The following is a 14,390-nucleotide window of genomic DNA, read 5'->3' on the forward strand; positions in this document are numbered from 1 at the left end:
ACATGGTTTCCTAAGTAAGCACCGATGTGGAAAAATGTTTTCTTTCTACAACGGTGGTTGGAGGACCGATGTTGAAACTTTTAACTTTCAACAGCATCCTATTCAACATCGGTTGACCACTGATGTAAAATGTGTTTTTCCACCGATGTTGAAATCGCTTTTTCTAGTAGTTAATTTCATTTTTATATCAATAAGATTTACAAAATCAGGAGTCGAAAAATAATAAAATCAAAGATTAAACTGACATATACTTAAATGTTAAAAACTAAAGTGGGATTTACTCTCAATTTGTATAATTGGCATGCAATCATGTCAGGGAACTGACATTTTTTTTTGTGTGATTATAATATGACCTTTGTATTTGTGTAGTTTTATTTTTGCCTTCCTTTCACCATTTTAGTTTCTTAATCCTTGAAAAGTATATAGCTCTGAACAACACTTGTTGTGTCTACTTTTCAATCCTTTGTTCATCAAATCTTATTAGCTTGCATACGGGGCAGATTCTGCTGCCATAACTTTCTTGTCGTCTACAAGAGCAAAAGGTTATGATGGTAATGGACTGTTAGTCTCTCACACTACAAGAGCAAAAGGTTGTGATGCTGATCATGGTTTCAAGAAGTATCTTACATTCATCAGCTGCATGATATCAGACAAATGGGTTTGTGGGGGCATCCAAAACTTGGCAACAAAACAGTGGATGTGTGTGTGGGTTTCTCAGCTTTTACTTGACATTAGTTATATATTAAATAGGATTAGGAGATAAATATGTCTTGGCAAGCCTTGTATTGGCAAGTGTGCATGCTTTTTATCTGATTAGAATACTCTTAATAAGTTTTCTTTGCCTATTTTTAAAAGATAAATGTTACTCTGGACAGTAGTCAAGGATTTAAAAAGAAAAAAATGATTAAGATGTATAAAATTATGTTGTCTAAGATTTTTTTTTTTACACTTTCTTATTTATCTTTGCACAAAATATTTTTTCCTTTCAATTTTTTAACCAATGTCCTAAAGATACTAGTCAATAAGACATTTTTCTATAAAATCAATTAATTGATCAAAACATTTTGAGGTATGTCAACCATGTGTGCCTATAAAAAAGAGCAAAGTGATTTTTATTTTTGTCCCTAACAAGGCTAATTAAAAATAGAGACACCAAATAAGGTTGATTTATTTTTGCCCTTAAATGTCCTTCTACTCTATTTTTTTCTTATTGCTTTAACATTATGATATAATTAATTTCATTTTATAAAATAATTTGAATATATATATGTATATATATTCACATATATTAAAAATTTATATATATATATATATATATATATATATATATATATATATATATATATAACTTAGTTAAAAAAATTTACAAGTAAGATAATATATTAAAAATTTTCCACCCATCACAACATAAGGCACCAAAGTTGGGTCATAAAATGGAGGAATGTGGACAAGAAAAGATGGTGAAATATAAACATGATTTTTGCATAAGTATTTAAGAAAAGTAAATGATGAAGAATTATCAAATAACCCTCCAAATGCCTTATTTATCAATTCCAAAGTTCTACAAATTTCCTCATACGCATTTAAATTAAATAAACAAAAGCGATAGAAATTACTTAACCTATAATTTTAATTTATTAATGTTTTTTAGCTAACTTGGTTTTCTTTTGATTTCTCATTTGAGCTTCTAAAAGTATCCTAAAGAGAAATGAAAACTCATAACAACTCTACTTAACATGAGCTTAATTAGTTTGTTATTCTTACAAAACAATTCAATAAAAATTAGTAAATTTCTATTAGTGCAAGTAAAAATGTAGGACTTAATTAATTGATGTATGGTGACATGATGTGTGGTGACTTAATTAACTTGGAAAATCTTGATATCATGCTGGAAATAATGTTGATTTTATGGTTTCATTCAGTGAGGTAGAGTTGTCTTAAATTTGTATCAAAATGATTAAATTTGTACATTTTTCTGTCTTCTAATTATTTGTCATAACAATTAATTAAGGATAATTTAATCTAAAAATAATTAATGATAAATATATCCTGAATTAAAGAATAGGGTAAGTAATAATACTATTGGCCTAATTCAACAACATATGATTCTAGTAAGGATGATTATATTTGGAAACTCAAATTTCAAGCACCAACATATGTTCAACAATCATTTTCCTTCTAGTAAAGTACTTTCTTTCCTTTATTACTTATGTTCTGTCAATCCACAAGAAAATGAAAGAGTATTTATAGACAAGTAAAAATGGTATCAATCTTTGTTTAATTTGTCATCTAATGAAATAACAAAATATTCATCATCTAGTCAATAATGTTTTTTTTTTAAAAAAACAACAAATTTGAAGTTAAGGATAAGATATGTTCCCTCACTATTTTCATGAAGGCAATACCTTTATTGTTGTTATCTACATCTAGTAAATACCTATATACTCATAATCGAGAGTAACTAATTTTTCGTATATTATAATAAATAAATGTTATCATTTTAATTTAAGTGATTGCACTAAAATTAATATGGAGGAACATTTATAGAAAAATAGTAAGGGTTTGTGCTTCTTACTTATTTGTCGTCTAACACAAGTTCTGTGATCTATACTCAATCCTAAATTTTGTGACTGTATGTGTAAGATCAACTTACTCCTAGGATTAGTCATTTTTAACTTTTTTTCTCTTTAAAAATGGAATCTCATTAATCCAACTGTTGGTTTAGGAGCTTACATTTTTAAATCAAATGTACAAAGTTTAAGCACAACATATATTTTAAAATATAAGCAAATGTTAGCTTTATGATTACATATCTATATTCTTTAAGAAGAGTAAATACAAAAAACCTAATCGTGTAATAAGTTCATTTCTCCTCATATATGTAATTATATATAATACTTGTGGGTCTAAGTGAGGTGACACAATGTGTAGTATAGTAACTATACTTGCCTTTATACCCACAAAATTTTATGGTGGGAGAAAGGTTGGTGGCGAAAGCTATAAGTTTGGAGGGTAGTAGAAAAATCCTACAGTTATATAATGATGAGATAGCTTGGAGGTTATGAGAATTGGCTAGGGTTCTTGGTCTAGAAGGGAGTCACCTTAATGGTTTTTATGTTTAGCATATCCAAGATATGGAGCTTACTGCAATCATATGGTCCCTAATGTTAGGGGCATTAGGGATTGCTGCAAACATGCTAGATTCTGATCCCTAATATGTAAAAAAGACATTGACATTTGCTTCTTCAAGGAGACTAATTAAGTTTGAGGTTTTTAGTGAAGGTAAGTTGAATAATATTTGGAGTGGTTCTGATTTTGATTGGCATGCCAAACCTTTAGAGGGGCGGTCTACGGGGATTTTATTTTTGTGGAGGAATTTTTGTTTTCAACAAGGTATTCTTATTTTGATTGGCATGCCAAACCTTTAGAAAAGTGCTTTGACACTTCGCTCATAGTACAAAGGCAATGAAACAATTACTCTATCCTTAAGTACAAAAAGCAATCATCAGAAAGTAGCGTCCATAGGTTCAATAAGCAACTCGTGCCACAACGCACAAAAGGGAAGATTTAAATTGTCTTGTCTTAATATTCTTAATTCCTTTTGTCTTATGCTGTTAATGTTATATTTGATTTGTACACTAAAAGTCAACTTTGAGCGCAAGACGACACTGGCAAGTTGTAGTTCTATGAAGATATGCTACAAAAAGTGTTTAGAGTTCCCACTATCTCTCTTTTCACAGTAACGGCCATGTGTAACGCTATCAACTTTAATGGATGAAGGAAACTTGCGAGAAATGAGTGAATCTTAGCTTTGTTAAGTTAGCAAGATTCATTATATTCAAGCTTATTCTGTAAACACTCTTTGGACAAAACAACAATATCAACAAAATGAAGATTGAGTAAATGTTAAAAAACTAGAAGTACCTCCATTGCACAAAGATAGTCATTTCAGAACGTGAGGCTCATCGTGGACCGGCTTGTCGAAGCCCTAGGCATGTGCACCAAGATGAGCAAAACGAGGATGCAGACATTAGTGGAAGAGCCTTCGTGCCTCATTCATTATATTCAAGCTTATTCTGTAAACACTCTTTGGACAAAACAACAATATCAACAAAATGAAGATTGAGTAAATGTTAAAAAACTAGAAGTACCTCCATTGCACAAAGATAGTCATTTCAGAACGTGAGGCTCATCGTGGACCGGCTTGTCGAAGCCCTAGGCATGTGCACCAAGATGAGCAAAACGAGGATGCAGACATTAGTGGAAGAGCCTTCGTGCCTCATCGATTACTGGATGCAAGAAACGCTCAGGGAAATCAAGGAGGCCAAGCTCGCCGGAGACATGTCGCAGCTGTTCTCCACCGACATCGAGATCAGTGGCTACCTCTTCAACTTCCTCTTCGCGGCGCAGGACGCATCCACTTCGTCACTTCTGTGGGCGGTGGCGCTGCTCGAATTGCACGCAAGCTGCTCGCAAAGGTGAGGGACATGACAATCAGGCGGTGGCATGTGAGGTGGTGAGGTCATTGGAGTGAAGCTCGTGGTCCACATCCACCCATGTCGTCCTCTGCCAGAGAGAGAAAACGACAAAGAGAATGGGAGATACAAGGCAACAATTAGAGAGGAAAATGAAAGGTCAGGGGAAAATGAAGGGTCAGCAGTGTACCCGAGAAGATAAGATAAGAAAGAGAAAAAAACATAACAATTCAAAGACGGATTTTTAAAATAACCGTCCTTGAACTTACAATCTAAAGATTCTATGCCATTTTTTTGAGGATGTCCTTGTTGGTACGTCGTAGTAAATGACTTTTGTAGTAGTGTGTTCTTGTTAACATCTAAACAACTTAATGAGAGAGAAATAATAATCGATTAATCCACTTGGTAATCGATTAAAGCAGAGACTCTTGACTAAATTAGTCATTGTCTCAAATAACAGTGTAATTGATTGTGAGATATATGTAATTGATTAAACCAATACGAGACTCAACTCTACAAGCTTCAAATAGTTGGTTGTAATCGATTAAAATAGAGAGTTTTTTCCTTTGAAGAAATTTTTCTAACTTAGAAAATTTCCTTCACCTAAACAATGATGATGCATGATGCAAAACATATATCAAATGTACTAAGATCCATCAATCAAGATAACAACCAATACAAATGTCACTCAAAGGAGTTAGGCATGTAAAAGCCAAAATTTCTTTAAAAATTCCACTTCAAGCTTTAACCTTAGGGTTTTTACCATGTTGCTCCCCCTATCTCTAACAGTGTTATGGCATATAATAAATTTATGTTTGAAAAAGCTATTAGTGCTATAAGGAAATTGAGTAAAGAACCTGCTGATTGGCTATTACATAAAGACATACCAAAGCATACATGGGCTAGGCACACATTTGACCCTCAATGCAAGAGTGACAATGTAACAAACAACTTCTGCGAAGTGTTTAATGCTTGGGTTGGGACGATAGGAAATAGACTGTCCTATCAATGATGTAATCTATAATTTGTAGATTAATGACACTTTTTGACAATAGGAGAGACAAGGCTGCAACTTACCAATTTACTATTAACCCTAGGGTCAAAAGTGTCTTGGATAAAATTGTGGAAGATGGGAGGTATTGTGTTGTCACACATGGTGGCAATGATGAGTATCAGGTAAAGAATGAGTTTACTAATTTTGTGGTAAAGTTGAAAGATAGTTATTGTGGCTGTAAATATTGGCAGATAACTGGCTTGCCATGTAAACATGCTTCGACATGCATTGCTTATAAGAGGGACAAATTTGAGAAGTATTGTCATAGAATGTTCTCTATTTCTATGCTAATATTTACTTATGCTGGAATTATTCATCCAATGCCTGAGCTTGATGTTACTAATAAGGGAGGCTATCCCAATATAGATGCTCCAGCTTTAAAAAGGATGGCAGGTAGACCTAGAAAAGCAAGAGAAAAGATTCATGTTGAGAGACCTTCAGGAACACAAGAGGCTAAGAGATCAAACACTCTCAGGTGTTCCACTTGTAATGAGTTTGCACAAAACTCTTGGATTTGTCAAAGGGCTCCAGTGAAAAAGAGCAAAGAAAAAAGGTTGTATAGTAACTTTAAACTTTATGATTATTGGTTGGTATTTTATAGTTACCAATTGATCAACTACAATTATTATCATATTAATTTTTTCATTATCGAAATCAACTGTTGAAGGTGCAACGAGTGGAGAGGCAATTCCTATTGATCCAAATGCTTGTATTTTGTGGATTGGCCTCAACTTAGTACAGTTGTGCAGGGTGGAATTATAGAAATTGGTATAACAATACTTGTGCATGAGTTTTTTTTTTTTTTTTGGGATAATAGATACTATATCTTTGATGTTTTTTTTGGAAACACTAATGCTTTTGATTATTGCCTATGTAAAGACAAAATTATACACTTAATACAACGTGGTTTATTTCCATGCAATATTTTAGTAGAAAATTTGTAATATTTCAAGTGTTGGAATGTAGTGCACTATATATGTGGTTTATTGCACTTAATATTTGTAATATTGTGGTAAGGTGGCACGTGTGAATATTAAATTTAACCACCAGAATATAGTGTTGCCTATGAATTCAACCACCAACATGTAGTGAGTGTAATTTGGTGTCACTATAATTTAACTTGGTTTGTTTCAGTGATTATGCTTCGTGTTAATACCAACAAATATAGTGATGCCCATTAATTCAAGTAACATAATTTTTAGTGACATTTTTTCTCTCTGAGGTATTAAAATTGTTTTTATGAGGTATGGATGTTACCAGGTGAAAATATCAATATGTATATTACTCGTTTAAGGTCAATTTTTAACTAAATTATACAAGAAGCTTCGTCATCTTCATTTTTTTCCCAAATTTTATTCATTTTGAACAAGAAGCTTTAAAATTAGAATAACTATCAATAGAGAGGTCAGATTTGTTTAAAGCCAAATTTTATCCATTTAAAATGTCTCATTGATTCATTAGCAATTAAATGATTCATTGATTCACAAATTACTAAAGAAGCTTTGTCATCTTTTTTTCATACTCATCCTCAACATCTTACACTTGAAGAAGAATCATCCCTTGATTGAGACATTTCAACAAATATCCTAAAAGCAACAAAAAAAAATAGGAGAAAGAGAACACAATGACATAAGGCTACATAAACACAAGACTGCATTCAAACACCAAACCCAGCATCCACCAACACCAATACCTCAAAATGCCAAAAAACAAAGAATCGGGAGATAGAGAACACAATTATATGATCTCAAACATGCTTATAACATTTCAATATATAAATTAATTTAAAATAAATCTGAAACACAACTATTGTTTCACAAATGAAGTCCTATTTAGGATCTCGTGCATTCCCTTGCAACGTTCTTTAATGCATCCCTTTTTTTCTAACATTACTAGTTGCAAAGTTCAAAAGAAGAAGATCAGGGTATTTTTGCCCAATAAAAAATGATTAAAGAGCATGTGTAGATCACATGACCTATTAAGGTTGATGTTGTGCGGTCCAAGTGTAATACAAATTAAATTAAATGGCATGTCTTGAGATATTTTTTGAAATACAAACAATATCACTTTTTTTTATATCTACACTAACTTCCATAGCTATTTGAAATATTAAATTGGCACTCACTTTTATATTACACTAACTTCTCATAATTATTTGAGAAATATTATACTGACATCCCCTGTAAGGAAGATTGTTCAATAAGTGGGTATTATGTGTAATTAGAAAAATCTGAGGAGGTGTTAATGTAATTAATTTGTTCTTTCCTTTATTGTTCAATCCTCTAAGTGATCACACTTTATATAGGTAATAGGATTGTAGTAATCCATGCAATCTCTTTCACTGATCTCTTTTTTCCTTACAAAAAAATGGCTGAAAATTCTTGCAATGAAGTTTTACAAAAAAAAAAAAAAAATTGGCAAAAAAAAATAGTAAATTTCTATCACTAGTACAAAAATACATTATCTTGAACAGCTTTTTAGAATGGTTATAAAAGCATTATTTTAAAAAAAAAACAACAGTGACATTTTTGCCAATATTAGCATAGACCTTACATAGGCCAGACATCCCCAAGTTCTCAAATAAGACAAATTTGGTTGTCTTTTCTTTAACATCTCATAGGGAGATGTCTTGCTTTTTGATTTGGGGATTCTATTTAGCACATAAGAAACAGTTAACAAAATTTCGCCCCACCAAAAAGATGTTGCACTAGAACTCAACATAGTAGCTACAACTAATTCTATAAAAGTTCAGTTCTTTCTTTCAGCTTTACCGTTCATTTCAGGTGAATATGGAGTAGTCGTCTCATGTATGATTCCATGCAAATTATAAAACTCATTAAGCAAACTGGAATCATACCCTGTGCCTCTATCACTTCGAAGTTTCTTAATTTTCTTATTGAATTGATTTTCAATTTCTGTTACAAATAACTTAAACATGTCAAGCGCTTCACTTTTATTTTTCATAAGATATATATTTCTGGTCAACGTTCCATCAAATTCACATATATCAGAATGTATTAAATCCAATGGCTCAGATTCTTTAACTACTGATTTATGTGATTTCTTAGTTATTTTATATTGACTGCAAAAAACACATTTTTCAAAGTGATTTGAAGATAGCTTTGGAATTAAACCCAAGTTACTCAAGTTAGATATGCAACGACAATTTATATGACAAAGTATAGAATGCCAGATATTAAAATCACACAGCATGTAAGCAGAAGGAGAAACTTTATTAATATCAAGATTCAATTTGAACATGCCATCAATGGCGTACCCTTTCCCTACAAATACCCCATTCTTGGTCAAAGTAAATAAATCTGCACCTATGGTCTGAGTAAACCCAACCTTGTTTAAAAGAAAACCAGAAACCAGATTCTTTCTCATCTCTGGAGTATGCATCAGATCTTTGAGAATCAAAGTCTTTCTAGAGGTAAACTTCAGTTCAACATCTCCAGTTCCAGCAACAGTAGTGGTGTGGGAATCACCCAGCAACACTTTCTTATTTTCAACATTCGTGTATGTTTTAAACATAACACGATCATAGTAGACATGGCGGAAGGTGCCAATGTCTACCCACCATCCATCTGATCCTCCAATCATATTGATCTCAGTTATCACAGCTATGTATGGCTCTTGAGTCATGTTAGCCTGGGGAGCACCTGTCATTGAAGGATTTCTACATTTACGTGCCATATGTCCCGGTTTGCCACAATTGTAGCAGAGGAATGACTCACCGGGATTATTCTTGGCAAGTGGATGTTGTCTAGCATGTTGGACCCTTGGGGGGTTCTTGTTGCGGTTGGAGGTATTGCTCACATTGCGGTTCTGATTCTTAAAGTTTTTGCCAATAGGCTTCAAAACTGCACCTGTGTTCTTCCTTTTAGTGTTGTTGTGAGACACAACCAACACTTCATCTTTCAGATCTTGTCTGTGTGCCTCTTCCTCAATGTGCAGACGTGTGAGCAGAGACTCCAAAGGGAATTCTTCGGTCTTGTGTCTGAGAAGGTTTTTGAAATCCTTCCAGCCAGGAGGCAGTTTGTCTATGATGATAACAACCTGAAATTGCTCATCCAATGCCATACCCTCTGATATGATATCATGAGCAATTTTCTGTATCTCATGGGATTGAGACTCTACTGATTTATCATCAGTCATTTGATACTTGAGGTAGCGGCTAACAACATACTTTTTAGTCCCAGCTTCCTCAGTATCATACTTCTTTTCCAAACCCAGCCAAACTAATTTGGCAAACTTATATGGGCTATAATAATCATAGAGATCATCAGCTAACCCATTCAAAATGAAATTCTTGCATAGGTAATCATTTTCATTCCAGAAAGCTAATTCCATAGTCATTTTATCCTTCACTTCCTTCTCAGCATCCTCAGGTACCACTGGAATATCGGTGTTCAAAACATAGACAACTTTTCTCATAGTTAAAGAAAACATCATCTTTTGTTGCCAACGTTTGAAATGATACCCTTCAAACCTAAAAGGTTTGTTGAGGTCATTGTTGTTTGAGCCAGTAATATCTACGGTAGCCATAGCCGAATCGAAACCGTCTTAAAATTGTTGTAACAATAGTTTATGGCAAACCAAAAAAATTATTGGCTGAGTCGCGGACAATGTCGCTTTCTTTAAGACGTTTCGTGGCACTACCAAAAATTGTGCAAGCAGACTATCAACCACGAAGTCCCCAGGATAAAACAGCCCAGATCATTGTATAAGATTCCCACTGCACTGAGGAAACCTTTCTAGAATTACACCCTCTTGTATGACTTGAAAAGTCACTCTAAAGCCACCCGAAAATATGACTTAAAAAGTCACTCTTATAGCCAACCGAAAATATGACTTAAAAAGTCACTTTTATAGCCAACCGAAATTATGACTTAAAAAGTCACTCTTACAGCCAACCGAAATTATAGAGCGACAGAAAGAAAGAGGGAGAAGTTTGCCGGAAATGCATCGGCTGAAAAATGGGAGGGAGAAAGAAAAGTTGAGGAAATGCTTCTCAACTGGGACAAGGAAAAATGAAGAAATGAGCTCTCTATATATAGGGAGTGAAACACTTTTCAAGTGTTTATCCTAAGCAATGTGAGACTTAAAGCTTTTCTTTTCTTTTTTTTTTCCTTTTTTTTTCAAACTTTCATCCTTTGTTCTAACAGTGATGGTGATGACAACACAGTAGTGACGCTATGGTCATCTAAAAGTATTAACTTTATTGTTTCACTCAACGTGGTAGAGTTGTCGTCAGTCATTTTGGTTGTGATGGATTCTCAAACTACAAGTGCTACAAACTTAATGTGTTTGGAGTGCAAACTTGGCAAGAGAGCATTGGATGTGTTTGGGGTTCTAGTCACTCAAAACAACCTTTTACTGTCATATATATAGCTACTTTTGCATGACGTATTAGTTATTAATTAAGAAGTATTTGGGGATAAATTAATGTAACTTGACAAACCAATTGTATTGACAAATGGGAATGCTTTGTAACTTATTTGTGGGACTGGGACATGTGTAAATGTTATAATTTTGTTGCCTGTTGTAAATCGTTGCACATCATGAAATAAGATCAGAATGTTTTCATAAAAAATTCTTTTCCTATTTTAAAAAAAAAGTGTGTGACAATGCTAATAAAATTAGTGATACCAAATAAGAGGGATTAATTGTCCCCCTCAAATGCCCATATTCGATCTACTTTTTTCCTGCTTTCATAATAATAATAATAATAATAATAAAGTAGTTATAAAACTATAACTAATTTTATAGAAATGATCATTTCAAATTACTTATTTTTATATTTATCCATAACCGGTTATATAACTTATCTAGATATAATTTATTTTTATTTCAAATAATTAATTATTATCTCTGGTCTCAAATATAAGAAGAAAAATGATACACTAATAAGAAAGTTAGTTAACCACATTTAATTGCATAAATTTCAATTAAATTTATATTTTTTCAATTTACCCTTCATTGGAGTTTGATATCAAGATGAGAAAAAGTCATTGAAACTAACATCTCCATTAAATGAAAGATATTTTAAAGATAACATCATTAAATAAGGTAAAGTTAGTTTTAATTTTCTTATATTTGAGACCATGAAAAAAGTTTTTGTTTTTCTGTATATTTCTGACCAAAGAAAGTATATTCAAAAAACGCTTATCAAACCAGTTTTTAAAATCAATAACCAGTTATATCAAATTATAAGTAGTTATAGTTATTATAAATACTTATAATCTCAATATTTTTTAGTTATAGTTATGGTTATTTAAATGATCAAACTATGACCACCCCTACTAATTTGTGGTCAAAACTGTATAATATGTAAAGTGATTTCTATAGACTGATGTTAAAAATCATATACAACATCCATTTTAGTAAAACAGATGTTGAATGTGCTATACGATATTGGATTTGTCAAAAACGATGTTGAAATGTACTATGCCACATTGATTTTGGTTAAAACCGATGTTCTATAGCACATATCGATCTTGTATAACACATTTCAATATCAATTTTGACAAAATCAATGTAAATTGTCATTTTATTAAAATGTTTTTTTGGTTCTTACAATAAACTCAACCTGTAATTCAAAGTAGGATTTACTATCTTTTAGTCCTTAAACTTTTTAAAATTTTTTTTTAGTCCCCTAAACTTTTTTATTCAAATTTTTAGTCTTTAACTTTTTGTTTCGTCTTTGATGTTTAGTCCTTTAATTTTTTTTCCGTTCTTACTGTTAGTCCCTTAAAAGGATTACAAGTAACGATGGAAAAATGTTAAAGGACTAAAATTAAGGATGAACAAAAAGTTAAGGGACTAATAATAGACTTGACAAGTTTAGGGACTAAAACCAAAAAATTCAAGTAATTTATGGATTAAAAAGATAATTTATCCTTCAAAACATAACCAGTCCCAAGCAGTTTTAGTGATACAATATATATTTATATTGGAATTACTATTACATTTACAAATAGTTAACTAAATGATGCCATCTATGGAATTCAGTAGTTGAACTTAGATACTTGTCCTATTAGTGGCTCCAAGGATAGTCTTCTATTTTTATAAATCAATAGGAAGTAGGAAGACAAAAAATCAATAGAAATTAGCATAGTTACAGACTATCCATGATAATAAAAATACACTCCCTAGACAACAAAAACAAGAATAACAGAATTTCTAACATAAATGAGTTACCCGTCGTTTGCTTTGTTTCTTGCAACTACTAGCTCTATCCGTGGCTCCAAGGATAGTCTTTTTGTTTTTATAGGATAATAATGTATTATAGGTTAAAAATGAGATGATCCACGTAAAGTGACTTTAGTGTACAATTGGAATAGTATTATAGGTTAATAACGTAACCACGTAAAGTTAAATACAATTGCAGAAAATGAAGTAAATAATCTGACTTTAGTGTATCAACAAGGTCACTAGGAGATAATCCATTGGATTCGTCCTTTGTTTTAGGAAACAATATAACTAGGATACCATTATTTCTTGCATACTCCACACCTCCACAATCTGGTATTAAAATAAAAGAAACAAAGAACAAAGAAGCAATTTATAGTAGACCAAGGCTCATAATAAAAGGTAAATCAAATCATAGCCCAAACATTCCATGTCACACAAGTTTGCTTCTTCTAGCCACGGGAGTAATAAATATGATCTTTGAAGGTATGCAATCTTAATCCAGTGACTAATATCAACTAAGCAAGAATTTCGCTAAGCAAAATGATGACACAAAAGGACAAAAATGAAAGTAAAGGGGTTGTATGATAGAGCATTACCACTTCAAAGTAAACTAGAGAAAGTTTATAATTAACTTGTAAGAGTTTTAGTTTTAAATTTTAATAATACCAGGCTTAGTAAAATGAATTAAATTAAAATGAAAAAAGTCAACAGATCAAGGTTTCAAAAATCTGTCTACAACTATAGATTCACTGTTTCAGTCACAATGCCATTCATGTAAAGATCCAAGTTCACCAAGTTTGTCAAACTTCCAAGCTTGAGTGGGATTTCCCCAGTTATATTATTACTATAAAGTTCCATGTCATTGATAAAAAAAATGTTTATAGTTGGGCAGATAAAAAAGTCTAATGAATGACTAATAATGGCATAACACATTTGTACCAATTCTATCGCAGGGGTTAAACTAAAATCTAATAGAAGTCGTTATGTTAAAAATTGAACTACACAAAATGTCAAGGTATATGTGCTATGCAAAAGTGCAGGTCTGCAGGATCAAATCAATTGTAGAACTATAAGTAAATGGAATGAAAGCAATGTGGTTCCACTATGACAAGGAGAGTAACACAAATCCTCTAAAAATCTCATGATGAATGGAAATAAAAAGAAATAATGCCATTGATGAACAAATGTAATAAAAAAAATTTATCAGGACTTGAACATAGAAATACTACATTTTATAGTTTTTACAAAAGAAAGAGTCATTATATATTTAGCATATATTATACTTTAAAAAACCAAGAACAATATAATTTCTTCTAAGATGATTGGGGATAGAACAAAGTATAACTCCAACGATATCCCAGGTAATTAAGGTCACACAAATACCTCAGTTATATACTGGTTGAATTTTTTCTTTTATCATCTGTTATTAGCCCTTATTCTCATATATATAATAATGAAAGAAGTTGACCTTATAACAAAAAAAGGATGGGTTCCTATAAGCAGGGTTAGCAGAATGTCTTTATCGAAGAAAAAAAGTTTATCGATTCCCATTCATTTTCATCTGCCAATTTTTTATCTCATGAAGGAAATCAGTAGGGGATTTTCTTTTTTTCCTTGCATATTCTATGATCTTTTCTTCTTCCCTTTAGTCACTAGCACTTGCT

This window comes from Glycine soja, chromosome 9 (assembly GCF_004193775.1).
Source record: "Glycine soja cultivar W05 chromosome 9, ASM419377v2, whole genome shotgun sequence".
Lineage (NCBI taxonomy): Eukaryota > Viridiplantae > Streptophyta > Magnoliopsida > Fabales > Fabaceae > Glycine > Glycine soja.